At 41.3% G+C, this 12826-nt stretch overlaps 1 long non-coding RNA gene across 1 annotated transcript in view; it reads left to right on the top strand.

The window, feature by feature from the left end:
* Positions 1–216: 216 nt before the first annotated feature.
* The window catches only part of LOC122815910, a 43889-nt gene continuing 31279 nt past the window's right edge, over positions 217–12826 (top strand). Inside the window, exon 1 of the long non-coding RNA XR_006367013.1 lies at positions 217–319. This is a non-coding gene — a long non-coding RNA (uncharacterized LOC122815910). The remainder of the gene's footprint in view (positions 320–12826) is intronic.

Raw genomic sequence — 12826 nt, 5'->3', positions numbered from 1 at the left:
TGAAACAATACTGGTAACTTCCAGATCTGTAATTCAGCCACAGTGTCTCATCTTTTAGGTTAACTGCACATGCCAACACTGCAAATGAATTGTACCAGAACGTGTTAACATCAAAAGATTGCTCTGTTCTTTAGATTACAACCTGTTTGAATTGCCACAAATGTAACATGGTGTGCTGCCAGCCACTAGTTTCATTATCGCTAACTTTTACTCCTTGAATATGTTTCAGGTTGACTTGGTCAGTACCATTGGTGAAGCATCTGCCATGGGAGCAACGGGCATTGTGTTGTGGGGGACCACTGAATATTCAAAATCAAAGGTACACTTGTGCAGTCTTTACTATACCTCATAAGTGATCTGCAGTAAAAATAAATGCTGGCTTTTTATTTTTGAAAAATATTCAGTATAGGCAGATTAGATAGATAGATAGATAGATAGATAGATAGATAGATAGATAGATAGATAGATAGATAGATAGATAGATCACATATGGGTCTACATAAAAAACATCTAAAACTGAAAATCTTGACAGCTGATTGCCATGCGGATACAAGATCACAGTTATAGCAGGAAAGGGAGTATGTCCTTTGCCTGCTCTTGAACTGATATATATATGTAGTAGTTGGTGTGCTTAGGCACATTTGTTTTGGATTTGGATTTGCCAAGGTTATGTTTTAGAACATGTAAAGTTTCTTCAAGCAATATTTTAATATTTGGATATATTTTTATCATTGATTTGTATGTTGAACTCATGACAGATCAATTTCAGTACACACACACACACACACACACACACACACACACACACACGCACACAAGTGTGTCATCAAATGTCGATCATTCACAGAATACTCAAAGAGCAATCACTTTAGAGTGAATTTAAAGTGATTGAAAATGCCGAAAAAAATCAAGTGCTTTTTTTGTGGCAGGCTGCAACCCCACACCCCTTGCTACTTATTTATACTAACTCTGGAATCACACAATGTCAGGGTAAAGCTACAATCTCATACAAATGGCTGCCAGCAAAAACTCCATTCAAATGAAGATTCATTAATATGTGTTTGCTCTTTCAAGCAGTAACCTGATATATAACATATAATGCATAATATATACATATATATATATATATATATATATGTATATATATATATATATGTGTGTGTGTGTGTGTGTGCGCGGAGGTATATGTGTGTGTGTGTGTGTGTGTGTGTGTGTGTGTGTGTGTGTGTGTGTCTGTGTGTGTGTGTGTGTGTGTGTGTGTGTGTGTGTGCGCTTGTGCATGCGTGTGTGTATGTGTGTGTGTCTACAGCTGTACCTATACAACTAGTTTTCCCTTTATTTATTTGTTCCTCTTCAATGAAAGTATGCAATACCCTTAAGGCTGCAAAATTACATTTTCATGGTACTAGGTTAAGTTGAATGATATATATATATATATATTAATCAAATCTCCAATAAGCAGCTCATCCTTAACCCTAAAGAAAACAAAGCTGTTACTCTTCCTACCTAAAAAGTTCAACAATATTAAACCCTCCTTCTCCATACAGTCCCTTAATAACACTCCCATTCAGGTAGAATCCAGCACTAAGCTCTTAGGCGTAACCATCGACGATCAGCTTAAATTTGACTTGCATGTTAATAACTGTATCAAAAAGACTCATTTAAAACTAGGGCTCCTTTACTGTAACAAGAAATTCCTTACCTCTGAAGCCAAGAATACTCTTGGTCTTACCTACCTTCTACCCAATCTAATGTACAATTCTCAAATTCTCACAAATCTTAACTCAGCACTCCTGACCAAACTCAAATCTACCTACAACAAGGTAGCTAGATTTGCCGCCCAACAAACCTACAAATTCCATCACTGTCTCTCTAAAACACCTAAACTGTCTTGAATTATCCCACCAGCTTATTTTCCCTCAGCTCCAGATCATCCATTCTATCCTATATCAGCCTTCCTACAGCCCAGCACTATCCCCTCTCATCTCTCATTATTCTCCCTCCTGACTTCTCCGAAGTTCTAATGAAGACCTACTACAAATCTACAAACCCATGGCTAAATTTGGACACAACATGTACAGCTATCACCCTACTATTGCCTGGAATAGGCTCCCACTAGAAGTCAGGAACCTTACACATCCTAAATAATTTAAGTTAGCCACCAAAGAGCACTTTAAAAGTCACTGGTCCTGCCACTGCACTCTCCCTCCTTAACATCCTCTACTTCTCATACCTTAATCTACTTTCTGCCCTTAACTCACTCTTCTCACTAGCTCTTTCTAATCTTCCTTGACTACTCTTTCTACTGTCTTCTAAAATCTGCAAATTCCCTCAGAGAAACATTCTTTTGTAATTGTCTTGCCTTCATGCAACTACATTATGATAAATGGGTTTTGTAACCACTTACCCCAAAACTATACTCATCTTAATGACATTTTTTATACATCTTGAAATAGTTTTGCTATACTCCTGATTATTGACACTGTATAACATTGTATTGCTACTTAATGCCTTGTAATAATCCTGTAACACTGCTGTTTAATGCTAATTTATAATGAAAATTGCATAATATTTTGGAGCTTTTCTCCCCAGGCCTCCACTGAAAAAGAGCTCTTCAGCTCAGTCAGACAATCCCGGTCAACGAATGTAAAATAAATAAAAATAAATATATATATATATATATATATATATATATATATATATATATATATAGTTATGTTCCCCCCACACCATACAGTGGGGGATCTGCCCATCCACACTCCCAGAAGTCAATTATACTAACTCTAGGGTAGCACAAACATGAAGAAAGGGGAAAATCCCAGCAATTATGTAACGGTCAATAAAATGAACTTTGGCAGTTACATAAATCTACTAACTGTATCAGCAATGCAAGAGAATGGCCTGCTTAATAAAACACTATAAAAATGTATCCCTTTAACTATGTATCTATCTCTCTATCTCTCTATACATACATATATATATATATATATTTGCACAGGGATAGCCACCCAGCGGTATGATCCTTGGCTCTAGGTGATTGTCACTGCTGAAACAACACCTTAATCCCATGTGCAAAAATGGGAAAAGGTGTTGTGGATGGATGAATGGATATATAATATATACATGTACACACACACATATATATATATATATATATATATATATATATATATATATATATATATACATACATCGGTAGAAGGGAAAATAGTGGAACAGGTTAGCAGCTTCAAGTATCTGGGATGGGTGGTTGACGAGAAGGAAAGTTCTGAATGCGGTCATCAAAGCTAGAATCTGTGAAGCTACAGCCAGCTGGCACAGAGAGTCAGGAGTAGTGTATGACAGAGCAAAGCCAAAGAACTGAAAGTAAGGTGTACAAAACAGTGGTGTGACCTGTACTTCTAGATGGTAGAGAAACCCAGGCAGTGAAGGCAGAGCAACTGAGGAAGCTAAAGGTGGTTGAGATGACGTGCCTGATATGGGTGGTAAGGATGCAAAGTTTGGGGCAGATGAAGTAATGAGGACATCATAGCAAAAACCCAAGTAGCCCAAATTGCAGAGAAGATCAAAAATAGATTATGGTGGTTCAGGTGCATGTGTAGAATAGCAGAAGACAATCTGATGAAGAAGATTTTGGACTGACAGGAAGAAGGTAGGAGGAACTAAGTCATCCAAAAGAGATATGGATGGATTGTGTGACAGAAGATTGACGGCAGTCAAGTATGACTATTGCAGATGGTAGAAGAGTAGCAGTGAACCGGCAAAGAGAGACGGAGGAAGGTGATGCGACATCCTGACCCCTAGTAGAAAGATGGAAAGGGGTTGGTGATAATAATGATTATATATATATATAGATAGATAGATATAGATAGATATTGCTTTATATATATATATATATATATATATATATATATACATACATACATACATACACATATAAGAAGCCCTCTATGGATCAAATGGCGGAAGCTGAAAAGGGATGACTGCATACCTCTCAACCTCTTAGAGCAAATAATCTGGACACAGCCTAAAATGATGGGGGGGGGGAGCAAATAGGGACAGATTTTAAATATTGCTCTTCCAAACTTAGAAAGTTGATAGAATAATAGGTTTTGCATTAGCATGAATTTTCTGAAGGACGTGAAGACTTAAACTTAAATGTTTGTCATTATTTAATGACTTCAGTTCTCAGCTATTTTCCAGAAAAGTACGGATTTTAGGAGGAACATACCAAAAATAGGAGACAAAAATCTGGACATTCTGCGAAAATCTGTACAGTTCAGAGGTATGGATGACTGTAAAGTGGAGTTCAGGGGAGAGTTAAGGCAGACACTGTGTGCCATCGAAGAGTTACCAGATATGTGGAAACTATAGCAGAAGTGATAAGGGAGACAGCTATAAAGGTGTATGGTTTGACAACTGGACAGAGGAAGGAGGACAAGGAGACCTGTTGGTGGAATGAGGAAGTACAGGAGAGTATACAGAGGGAGATGTTGGTGAAGAAGAAGTGGGATTGTCAGAGAGATGAAGAAAGTAGACAGGAGTACAAGGAGATAGTGAAGAGAGAGGTGGCAAAAGCTAAGAATAAGGCATATGAAGAGTTGTATGAAAGGTTGGACACTGAGGAGGGAGAAAAGGACCTGTAACAATTGACTAGACAGAGGGACCGAGCTGGGAAAGATGTGCAGCAGGTAAAGGTGATAAAGGATAATGAGGGAAACATACTCACAAGCAAGGAGAGTGTGTTGAGCAAATGGAAAGAGGACTTTGAGGGGTTGATGAATGAAGAGAATTAGAAATAAAGAGAGAAAATGTTGGATGATGTTGGATAGTGAATCAGGAAGTGCAATGGATTAGCAATGAGGAAATAAGGACAGCTGTGAAGAAGATGAAGAATGGAAAGGCTGTTGGGCCAGATGTCATACCTGTGGAAGCAGGGAGGTATTTGGAGAGATGGCAGTGAAGTTTTTAACCAGATTGTTTAATGAAGTCTTGGAAAGTGAGAGGATGCCTGAGGAATGGAGAAGAAGTGTATTGGTACCAATTTTTAAGAATAAGGGTGATGTGCAGAGCTGTAGTAACTACAGAAGGATAAAATTGATCAGCCACAACATGAAGGTATGGGAAAGAGTAGAGGAAGCTAGCTTAAGTAAGGAGGTGATGATTAGTGAGCAGCAGTACAGTTTCATGCCGGGAAAGAGCACTACAGATGTGATATTTGCTCTGACAGTGTTGATGGAGAAATATAGAGAAGCTCAGAAGGAGATGCATTGTGTCTTTGTAGACTTAGGGAAAGTATATGACAGGGTGCCTAGAGAGGTTTTGTGGTATTATATGAGGAAGTCGAGAGTGGCAGAGAAATATGAGTGGTTCAGGATATGAATGAATGCAGTGTGACAGTGGTGAGATCTGTGGTACAAGTGATGGATGCATTCAAGGTATAAGTGGGATTACATCAAGGATCAGCTATAAGCCCTTTCTTATTTGCAATGGTGATGCAAAGATTGACAGAAGAGATCTTGCAGGAGTCCCTGTGGACTATGATATTTGTGGATGATATTGTGATCTGTAGTGAGAGTAGGGACCAGGTTGAGAAGGCCCTGGAGAGCTGGAGATCTGCTCTAGAGAGGAGAGGAATGAAGGTCAGCAGGACTATGTGTGTGAGCAAGAGGGAGGACAGAGGATTGGTGAGGATGCAGGGAGTAGAGTTGGCAAAGGTGGATAGATTTAAATGATTGGGATCAACAGTTCAGAATAATGGTGAGTGTGGAAGAGAGGTGAAGAAAGGAGTGCAAATAGGGCAGAGTGGGTAGAGAAGAGTGTCAGGAGGGATTTGTAACAGACAGATACCAATAAAAGTGAAAGGGAAGGTCTCAAAATGGGTTGGTGACGATGGCACTGATGAAAACACAGGGGTCAGAGCTGGAGAAGACAGAGTTAAAGATGTTAAGATTTGCATTAAGTGTGACAAGGATGGACAGGATTAGGAATGAGTGTATTAGAGGGTCAGGTCATGTTGGAAGGAGAGGTGAGATTGCGTTGGTTTGGACATGTGCTGAGGAGGGATGCTGGGAATATTAGGAGAAGGATGCTAAGCAAGGAGTTGCCAGGTAAGAGGAAAAGCGGAAGACCTAAGGTGAGATTTATGGATGTGGTGAGAGAGGACATGCAGGTGGTTTGTGTGACAGAGTGAGATGTGGGGGACAGGAAGAAATGGAAACAGATGATCCACTGTGGCGACCCTAACAGGAGCAGCCGAAAGGAGAAGAAAAAGGTATAAGCCCCCCATGTGAAAGTTGTTCTCTGTTTTTCTTTTTGCAATCTGAAATGTAATCTTTTGGTTTACATTTTCAATTACTTTTTTTCTTGATTTTAGTATATGTATTTATATTGACCTGCTTAATAAAACACTACTGAAATCTAATTTTTCATAAGAAATATGTTTAGAAATTGAAACTAATGAAAAATAAAACTGACTACAATTACAAATATTCTCTTTTGTATCCATCATAATTATCGAGCCATTTTAATTGCTAAACATACTAAAGAAAATGCGTTATCGACAAATATATACATTGTTTAGTATCTTCTTCATTGTCTCGCCTCCTGAAACAATTCCTAAATTTCTTTATTCTGTCTGCTAAAACTTAACAACACAGGCTAGCTTGCTAATTTCAAAATCTGAAAGTTAATACCAGAAGTTTGTTGAGCGTTTCATTAAAATAATCCACAAGCACATACACACTTCTATAAAAAGAAATCCCTCACATTGTATTAAATCCACTAGTCTGTTTCTTCTGTTCTAGTCAAACACCCAAGAAACTAAAAGATAAGTATTCCTGAAACCTTATATGGATCCCCCTAATACCCCAAAAATCTTTTCTTGTTTAAATCAAATATCATTCATTGAGAGAAGAAACAAAATAATAAGATTTAGCACATATTTTATAACCTCCTGTCTAACTGCCCACCCTCAGTTACCATTTTCCTTTGCAATTTGATTTAAAACCAATGTCATTTGTAATGCCCATTTTATTATACACACAGCTGACCCCCCCCCCCCCCCCTTAAGACAACAGGACCTCTTGATATGCTAAGTCCAGCAGGAGGAATTTCACTCTGCAATTTTTTTGGGGTGGGTTGATTTTTTTTTTTTTTTTTTTGTAGAGCCTTCTTTTCCTGCTAATATTATTATCCCTAATAATGCCTATTCATACTTATTCTGAGCCACCCTTTTGGATATCACCATAAAAAGTAACATTGGAAGTTTATCTTTCCAGGTCTTGCATGCACTTTCTAGATTCTGCCAATCTGGGACATTCCTAAAAATGTGCATCCAGTTACCTGGTGTTTTTTCCTCACATCTGATGTAACTGCTGGGCTTGTCAGACTACATCTAATAAAATCTACCAGAAATATAGAAATACTTGTGAAATAATTTACAGGTAAAATATGTAAATGTTGTCACCTGATTTACCTTTAACCCCATGCATACTTACTAGCAGTAGATGTGTGTTTAGCCTTTCCTTCCAATTGCTATCCATTATTTGTTTTATTTTACATTATAACTCCTTTATTACCCTATAAGGACAGAAAGCTATCCTTTTGGGAATGTTATCCAGGTCATCTGTTTTAGACAAAAAAAATGACCACATTGGCTTTTCATGGTAGGTACTAATTGCCCTGTTAATGTCTTTATAACCCACCTTAGTCCCTTATAATTCATATAATCCTTTTTACTTAACATCATTTCCATAAATCTATCCCAAGTCAAGAAGGCCTAAGCTTTTTCCATTTGTGTCCATGACTTGATTTTCAGATGCTTTTCTAATAAGTTCAGTAACTGACCTTTCTTTTCACAATTAAATCAAAAATTCAAAGAAAAAACTCTACTTCCTCAGATACCTTTTTGCCATTTTCAACAGCTACAGAAATTGGTGACTTCATGTGCTGATACTCAGCCTGGCTCACTACTACTTCCATTTTGAAATATCCATGGATTTATCTGATTTCTGAAGCTTTTGTTTGAACAAAGTGAAAGACAACTCCCGGGATTCATGAAGCTTGTGCCAGGTGCAGGCGTAGTGTCGGTGTTCTAACACCAAAGATGGCTGCCGAGCGATTCAGGTATGAGCCGTTCCCACGTGCACTACCTGTGTATGCTATGCCCGCACAACTCCTGAGCCTTGTATGCTAATTACCCCATTTGCAGCAGTGTAGCATGCAAATGAAGGTATGTAGTGATCCAGGAAGTGGTGCAGGCATAGTGTAAGAATGCAGAAATGTAAACCATATAAAATGGTTTACATTTTTGCAAACATAAAATTGGAGCCATGACAGCCGACCAAACATATGTATTATATTGTTAATATATGCCAATGGCTAAATATACAGCCATTGGCATAAAAAAATGTCCAAAATATAAAATTAACATTTAATATATATAGTTGCACTATCGCGATGTGGAAGCGCAGGGCAGCAGTGCGCAAAGGGGATCGCAAGGAATATATAAAAATATAGAATAAAACCGCAATGAAACACATATCACAATTTCCTCATAATAGTCAATGGCAGGCATGCTACACCATACTCATGGTGCAAGGGTTGCTACGGGGCAGTGACAGTGTTATGTGCAGTAGCTAGGAATTAGTAAGCAATGCCATGTAAATGAGAGGAGTAATAGTGAATCGCAGATTCCCCGCTGGTGTAAGGATGCACCTCACAGCATAGCATTATAACACCGAGGTGAGCCCTTGAGATAAAGATGACATCAAGAGAGGGGTATGTCGCCATTGCTGTAAGCACATTGGAGCATTGCTAAACTGGTCTGCCCCTAGCTAGGCAAAGCTGCAGGACAGTGGGTGTGTTGAATTGCCCATAGCTATGCTTAGCTGAGAGTACACAAGGTAACCAAGTATGCATGTGAACGGAGATGAAAACACACGCAAACCCGATAAATGAGTATGCGCGGCGTGCACTGCAGCTGAAACAGGAAGGATATAGGAAAGAAATAAGGAAATGCTGCAGCGGTGAAACTGGAGTACAAATGACTAATTAACACCTAGGAGCATACAGTGGGCCATTGACAAGAGCTAACAAGGCTGCAAGCAGCTACCTGCAGAACAGGGAAGGGGAGGGTCTGTACTGCAAAGAAAACAGCAAAGTGTCAAAGCAGAACAAAGGCGATATGCAGTATATCAGCTACAAGGCACATTTTGCCATGACTAGGAAGGGAAAGTACAAAATAAGAAAGACGGCAGGTGGATGCATGCCTGATAATGGGAGGGGATCCAGGTCTAAAAGTAAATTAAAGGGCAACAGATTAATCAAGGCAGGAAAGTAGATCTCCACAGTAAAGGCTCCACAAATGCAGTACTCATTGCAAAACCCATAATTAAGACACACAGCAGCTGGAATAGCTCCTACACACCCACTTACATCAGCAGCATTCATAGCACAATACTATAAAGTGTGAAAGCATCTCACTCACATTTGTGTAGTCCCATACACTCTGCACCAGTGGTGTATACAGATGGAGAACTTTTATTATGTACATGTTAGGGGCTGCCATAGCTTTGATCCACCAGCATGTGTTGGAGACTGAAGGTGGTGTTGAGGATGATGCACATGACCACCGCAGGCACCAGAGGAGGAGGAGAGTATTCAGTCCCAGGGTAACCTACCAGGGGCTACATGATCTGGAGATAGTAGAGCATTATAGGGTGGACAGGGACACCCTACAGCAACTTGTGGAGCTGTGGCGGCCACACCTTAGAGCCATCACAGTGGATATGAAGGTATGTGCAAGCCTGAGAATACTAGCTACAGGTACCTTTCAAAGACCAACTGGGGATATCATGGGTATCTCACAGGCATTAGCATCCAGGGTACTACACCAGTTCCTGGATGCCATGTTACCACATGCCAATGAGCACATATACATCCCCCGAATGCAGAAGGAGTTGGCCAGCAATATGCATCTCTTCCACCGTGTGGCAAAATACCCAGAGGTACTGGGTGCATTAAAGTGCAAGCACATACACATCAAGTCACCACCCAGTGAGCAGGGTAGACACTACATAAACCGCAAGGGATACCCCTCCATCAACTGCCAGGTCATGTGCAATGCCCAGGGCATTATGATGGATGTGTGTGCAGGCAGCCCTGAAAGCTATCACGACTCCCACATCTGGCATGCCTCACAGCTGTATCGGTTATTTGCAAAGGGGGGCATCCCAAATGGCCATCTGGTGGGGAATGCTGGCTATGCACTGGAACCGTGGATGATGACTCCCATCAGAAATGCACACACACCCATGCAGGAACACCATAATGAGGCACATGCACAAACCAGAATCATCACAGAGCGTGTGTTTGGGATGCTGAAATTGTGGTTCCATTGCTTGGACATATCTGGTGGATCCTTGCAGTACTCTCCAGGCACGTGTGCCCACATCTTCATAGTGTGTGCCATGCTACATAATATGGTCCTGCGGAAACAGCTGCAACAGGGACAGAATGATGAAGGCCCTCACAACTCACCACCATTGCCAAGGGCTCCACAGGCACAGAGGTACTCAGACCATGAGCACCCTGAGCCAGCCCCAGTAGGCAGACGGAGGCATGCCCAGTATGCCCATGCCTTGGCAAAGAGGGAACATATAGCACACACACTGACAGTGTAGGCACCTATGGACTGACACCTTTCTCAACCTGCACACACAGTAAAAATGGATGGCACACACACAAGACTACCTGTAAATTGTCATGTATAGGCAGTCTGCTGCATCTAACATAGGCAGCCCTCAACTATTGCACACACAACAGCCACTGGCACAAGGTAAGTCAACACCTGAACAGTGAATTAAGCTATCAACATATGCAGATACTGTATGTATAGATTTATAGGTAGGTACTTGGCAAACTGCCAGATGCCATTCATAAAGCCAGCCAAAATGTGTCAGCTTTTGTCATCCCATTGATTCATTAACTGTACCTCTGTGGAGCAGAGCCAATGGCAGGATCCCTGGGGTGCATCTACTGTTCCCCATCCACCCTTCAAAGTTTCTCTTGCAGACTGTTAGTGAGGGGCTCTGTATAATGTAGTTAGGGATGTTGTTCCAAAGTATGGGGAGTGTCTGTGACAGGAAGCTGTCCCTCCAGCATCCTCCGGTTATTGTTGTGGCAAGGTCAGCTCACTACAGTATGTGGCTCACTCTGACATGGATTCCCATAGGAAGAGCAAATTCATCAAGCCTGAGTTCGACATGGCTGTGTTGGCCAGTGGAAATCATCTCTGGGTAAACAAGATGCCACTGAGTAAAGCAGGAGTTTATTCAGTCTGGCTACATAGGCCATATGTTGGAGGCCAGTATTCCCCTTGGTGAGGTACATTTGTGGACCCCCCAGCTGTTGGATGTGTCCTCTGAGGTACATCCCACATGGGTTATTATACCCTATGATGGGAATGATGAGTGATGAGTAAAGGGGCGCTATAACCCCAGTATGTCTAGATGGGAATCCCGTAGTAATCAGATGGCCTGCATAGAAGGATGTCCTAACTTCTGTGGAGATATGATTGTCAAAGGGGAGATCACTATCTACCTTAGTCCCCAGATACCCCATTACCTCATCTGTATTAAAGTGGCTGCTGCTCATGCGTTAAAATGTGGGTGCCAATTCCCCAATGGAATGACCATGCAGTTAGTGACACTTGGCTGGAGGCCATGTCATTGGCACCCTGTTATGTTCTCTGTGAGGCCCCTTGAGGGATGTCAGTTTCAGCTGGACTATCAGTCATGGCTCCCAGTTTGCAGTAATTGCCAAACATGGTCTCCCGTAGTCCACCAGTGTCTGCCTGTACATCTGAGACATATATGCCAAACAGTAGGGCTCCCAGGACTGAGAACTGTGGGACACCAGTCATGACTGTTCAAGAGCTGGACCTGGAGACGCTAGTCATACCAAGTGGGTTCTGTGTGTAAGCCCATTGGCAACGCAACTTTTGATGTATGGGTGAATGTACAGGCTGGTGTGTTTATCAATAATTTCTGAGTGGGGCATGGTGTCAAAAGCCTTGGTGAGGTCCAGGTAGTATGTGTGAACCACCTCCCCCATCATTTACCGTCTTGGTGACTGTATGTAAGACATCAAACAGGTTCAGTTGGCATGAACTGCACTCAACCAAGCTGACCTGGGTTGGGTCACATGTTCGAAGGTTACCAATGGCATTGTTAATGAGTGCCATGAGGATGCGAACCATACCATTGCAGACTAGGCTAGTCATGCTTATGGGGTCGTAGTTACCATGGTCAGTTATGATTTCACCTTGATGGAGTGGAATAACTGTTGCCACACGCCATTGTATGGGCATGTAGCCTGTGGAGAGGCTGAGGTACGAATGCTTAATTAGGTGGGGGGCAGGTTGTCTTGTACAGTTTGCAAGATGCAGTCTGGGTCAACATCTGCCTCCATTGATGCTGTGTTCTGCTGTTGGAGAGGGCCATTTCCACCTGTGTGTCTCTGATGGTTGGGATAATGTACCTTTCGGGTAGTGTTGTGGGCTCTTTAAGGGGTGAAGTATGCACCGAATGTATCTGCAAGGATGTTGGTGATATCAGTAGAGTCAGCATATTTTGTGCTATATTTCACCATCACAGTGCAAATCTGTGTGTCACCATGTAGATCCTTGACATAGCCAAAGAAGGCTTTGTGGTTATCTTTTGAATCCTTGTGTATTCTCCTGCTGATGTTAGCCTTGGATGATGTCATGAGGGACCTACGTATCATACTAATAGTGGTCACAGATGTCTGCCCTTCGTGGGAT

Source organism: Protopterus annectens, chromosome 11.part0, assembly GCF_019279795.1.
Source record: "Protopterus annectens isolate FY-2018-M chromosome 11.part0, PAN1.0, whole genome shotgun sequence".
In the NCBI taxonomy this organism is placed as follows: domain Eukaryota; kingdom Metazoa; phylum Chordata; order Ceratodontiformes; family Protopteridae; genus Protopterus; species Protopterus annectens.
This window is presented reverse-complemented; position numbering and strand designations above follow the sequence as displayed.